The sequence below is a fragment of the Lolium rigidum genome, chromosome 6 (genome assembly GCF_022539505.1).
Source record: "Lolium rigidum isolate FL_2022 chromosome 6, APGP_CSIRO_Lrig_0.1, whole genome shotgun sequence".
NCBI classification, from domain to species: Eukaryota; Viridiplantae; Streptophyta; class Magnoliopsida; order Poales; family Poaceae; genus Lolium; species Lolium rigidum.
This window is the reverse complement of record NC_061513.1, coordinates 136,295,682-136,300,944: the sequence shown is the minus strand read 5'-3', so window position 1 is coordinate 136,300,944 and position 5,263 is coordinate 136,295,682.

Here is a 5,263-nt window from a genome sequence, read left to right as displayed (position 1 = left end):
CGCGCGTGAACCGCCGGCCGTGTGCGGGAATCGGTAACGTCGACAGCAAGAGTTGACAGGACGGTAATTGCCCTAAAACTCATTGACGGTGCTCGAAAAAAAAATTCGTCAAACCGCTGGGACAACTGAACAGAGAGCCGAACACATTCATCCGATTTTATTGTCCATGGCCGAGCCAAAACGGACCAAAAGATATGCTCTAAAAGACAACTTATTTTTGTTCGTTAAGCTCGTTCAGACCGGACAGCTGTTGGCACCGCGCGTTCAACGCGTGGAAGATCTCCTTTCGCAATCAAACTAAACCCGACAGCATACGTTACTCGGGCAGTTTGGTGGGACGTGCCAGTCAGCCATTAGGAAAAGCTTTGTCAAGACGCCGTCACTTTTTAAACCGGTCCAGCCAGGTGTACAACCGAATGGAGTACTGTTAGAATTATTTCGGGACCGTAATTGTGGGACTCGATTGGACGTAGCCCAGCCGCACGGTGGGCGCCCGGCGGTACACGGGCGCAGCAGAGTAAGGTGTGGCCCGTGCTACACGACGGCTGGCCACCGGCATCCCTGTCGACGTTGCCGGCGTCCGGCGCTCGCTTTTATGGCTGGCGTCGTTGTCACGGTGTGCCTCCAGCTCAGGGGTCAGAGCATCGCCACTCGTTTGGGCTCCCCACGCCCAAATCCGGCGAAATTTAGCGCCGGATGGATGTAGTTTTTGGCCTGGGGAGGCCTATTTTTCCAGCCGCGAGCCCATGGACGCGCACCCACCGCGTGCATAGTGACGGCGCAGTCACCGGGAAGGGCAATCGTCGGAGTTCCCTCGCCGCATTGAACCGATCGCGAAGTGGATCGGAGAGCCGAAACGACTCGTCGGGAACGGCCGAAGTGGCCTCGATGCGAGAACCGCCGTAATGGAGCACGAACTCCGCGGAAGAGCAACCGGCGCTCTCTTTCGTCGAGAGACCTACATATACGGCTTCCGACGGCCGACGCCATTCATCCGTTCTCTCGTCACCATCCTCCGTCAACCATGAGCGATATCTCTTGGCCATCTGGACACCGACAGCCGAGGGGAAGCCGCCCGGATGGCGCCATTGGTGGGATCCAGCCGCATCGTCCGGCAGCGACGATTCCGCCCCGCCGCCGGCCGAGGACGAGCGGGACGACGAGGAGGAGGACGAAGAGGCCGTGGAGCAGAGCCGAGGAGCAGTGCCGAGGAAGAGGCCGAGGAAGAGGAGGAGGAGCAGAGCGAGGAGGAGGAGCAGGGAGTGAGGAGGACGAAGAGGGCCGATGAGGACGACGACGAGGAGGACTCAACTTCCTCCGACGAGGAGGTGACGAGCCGTAAGCGTCGCCGCGACGACGATGAGGCGGGGCCTTCTAAGAAGAAGAAGAAGTAGTTTAGTTTTAAAGTTTTTATATGTAATTTTTATGTTTATTCGAATTATATTCGAAATATATATATAATCTATCTATGTTGCACCACTTGAGAGTTCAAAGCTTTCGTTCGACGAGGGTATTGCCGTAGATCGGGAAGACGAGGGTTTTGCCGTAGATCGGGAAGACGAGGGTTTTGCCGTAGATCGGAGGCCATTGTCGCCGACAAGTTGGGGCCACGCGCGCTTTCGTTTCGTCCGAGTCCCGAGCGCTCCCGGGGGCCGGGGATGGCGTGGGATCGCCGGATGGATTTAGGCCCAAACCGGACGAAAACGAGGAACCGGGGGCGCGACTGGGCCGAATTACGCCGTTCGGATGGAAAAAACGCTCGCCGGGGGCCTCGTCGGGGGGACGAGTGGAGATGCTCTCAGGGCCCTACCTTTCTCTTCTCGGCTGCAACGGAAGCGAGGCCGGCTCTGCGATGCTTGCTTCGGAGAAGAGCTGTAAACAGAGGCCTGGGCAGCAGCAATGAATCTCTATCACGATCCTATGAAAAATCATATTGCGTGGTGCGTGGCACTATTATGATTACAGCTCTAGAGTTTCTCGATGGTACTCCATGATTTCATACAGCAACCATTTATCCTTACCGCTTAGACTAGCCATAGTGGTAGCATCTTAGCTAGTGTCATATATATTTGTCTCACAAAAATACATGTGACAGCTAATTAAATAGAAGAGATTAGATTAGAGTATCATAGGTGGATACCGTATCATAGCGTATTTCACGAGAAAAGTTAATATCAAACAAATCTTATACATCAACTTGCATTGACATTCTAAATAGCAATAAATATAGCATAACTATGATGATACTACTTCATGATACTATCCACTACAGGGATAATATCATACACAAGTATCATATGCATGATAATATGCATGATACTACTATATGATACTTAGCACTATGGTCAGCCTTAAAGCATCTCCAATAGTTTAAACCGTACGATAATTGCACGCAGAATAAACATCTTCATGCATAGTTCAAAGCGTTCGAAGCACAGCCACTTGTCATACGTCGTCGCTATAATTGCAATCTTCTTTCTCTTCAGCGCCGACATGAGTGTTCATTCCCGCTCTTGTTGCGGGCATCAAAAAACACTTCTATCCTCCTTCGATAGGCATCTTTGGGTTGGTCGGTTCCAACGGCCATGTCAAGACTACTAGCCATGTCAAGACTACTAGCCTTCTTCCAAGCGTTGCAAATCAAAATGCCTTTGCCTGCGGTGTAGTTTGTCTTTCTTCCGCTTGGCAAAAAACCTTCTTCTCTCTATCAAACATCTCCTCGTCATAGTTTTTTTTCATACGCTTGCAGTGGATTGTCAAATTGGGATGGCATATTTGTAATGTGCGGAAAAGTCTCATCATCAACACTACAAAGATCACAAGTATAGAACAAACAAAATCAATCACATTGCACATATCAAGCATTGACAACAAATTAAAAATAAAGAAAATGACAATTCTTTTTACCCTTCAGATATTTCTTCATACACATCGTGCTTGATCATCATCGGTGGTGAGTTGGTGCAGATTTGAGGGTTGCGGAAAATCGTCCTATGCGGTAGCCAAGTCATTGACCGGACTTTGTACCGCAGCCAACGGTGAGCAACTGTCTCTCGGATAAGACGTAAATGCACACTAACAAGTTAAAACGCCGACAAAAGGCAAAAGAAGGCAACATCATATCATCAATTAGAAATTATTGTAACAACTCTATTCATTTCATAATAATTGTCGCACATTTGTCTAAATATGTCTGTGTATAACAACATTTTAGTGTCTAGATATATACATGTCTAAATAAATCTGTGGAAATTATTATAACATAAAGGTTGTACATTACTAGGTGAAAAAAAAATCTAACATCAAATTTTGTCAAACTCCCTCCTACTATATAAAACGACACGTCATCGAAGAGATTACTAACCACAAAAACTAGGTGAGGTCAAATCCGGATGCTTGATGGACAATTATGCTCCATCATTTGATATTTTTCTTAGACACATCTCGTCTATCAGATGTTGTAGTGTTGTAATCTCTTTTTACGGTTGATCTGCCTTCTTCTGGGAAACCATTAAAATGTCTTCCCCGTTATATCCACATACATTTGTTTAGAAATTGTTAAAAATATGAGCAATTTATGATAATAATTATAATATATAGAGAGTGGATTTATAGCCACCCGGTGGCAATGCTCCCCGTGTGGCTGCCGTCCGATCACCTGCTGGAGATTCGTTCTGCATTGCTAGCTGTCCACGGCAGTACAATTAAAGCTCAATGGATGACCTTCAGAACTGAATTAAACCCTAATTAGAGGCAGAGACCTAACTATAGTCAACAAGGCATCCAGCCCGAATCTATATGATGGATCCAATGGCAGCCAGGTGGAGGGCATTGCCACCGGGTGGCAACACCATATTTACCTAATTTATATTTTTAAAACATTGGATAATTCATGACTATATGAACAAGTATTAAACTAGTACACGCAATCATGCATCAAAAATAGGACAACCTAGCTACATTCATTTTCTAGCTAGAAACCTGCACATGCCTAAGTCACATCTAAGGGGTTGTAAACGACACATTGTAAACACACCTACAATAATGAGACAAAGCCTTCACTTCTCGTACATCGGTCGAGGGCCAACCCCGATCTTGGTAGCGCAATGAAGGCCGCCGAAGGATGGTAGCATGAGTGCACAAATCCATGAGATATGATCGATCAGACCCATGAGAATACAACGGTCTCCACATCAACGCAAGGAAGTTGCGGCCATGTCTTGGAAGTGACCAACCATGTCTCCACTCCTAGACATCAAAGCTAGAAGGCACAAAGAAAATAATCACACCACATAAAGAATTTGGTTCGCCTACTTTCCTAAAATGGAGCGACAATTTAAGACGAAGGCACAAACACACTGAATTGCCCACAAACTAAAAATACTATTGATAAAACTGAAATTTACATTGGGGTTCTTCAAAGTAAAAGTCTCTAGCTCCATCCATCACAACTTGGTGTCTGTCCACCTCATTGCTAGTGGAACCATATATGACTATATATGCACAAGTAAGTCTAACCTTGAAGGTTTTGAAGAGGAACATGAACCATCCACCTAAATGGCATAAGGAGAAACTGAAATCATGGAATACACTGTGGCGGGGGACAAATGCATTGCAAGACAGCCTACCAAACAACTAGATCCATGGTTTAGAGCTAGCGCAATAGTTATGCTAGGATGGAGATGGAGCTCATAGACAACCTTTTGAGTATATTTCAACCTCTTATTGTGAATTGATTAGTTCTTCCACCTGCTTTCCGCGAAGTACACACAAAACTTACCAAGAATGTACTTGTGAAGGGCACACAAAACTTACCAAGAAGGTACTTTGTGAAATGTTTATCCATGTGCCAAATCGGCTTTTGGAGGTGAGGGAATCTGTCTAACGTCAAAATCTGGATGCTAGGGTTTATGCTCTCATGTTTATTCTAGACACCAATCTTACATAGTTACATACTACCTCCTTCCAAAGTAAGTGTCGGGACTTTGTTTAGATACGACGTATTTTAGTGTGTAGATACATCTTTATCTAGGAAAAAATATGGCACTTACTTAATAAGAGAGGGAGTACCTTCTAAAGAGGATTTGCAGATCAATGTGATCACCTGGCCCAGGAACTTATAGACTGACAAAAATATCCAATTACGGTATTGAGCCATGGTAGGTTTAGCCCATCGGGACAGGAAAAAGTGGGCAGTTGTTCTCGGCCCGGCCTAAGAAATGTCTCCAGGCCTTATGTACCATGTATAGTTCATCCGGTCTAA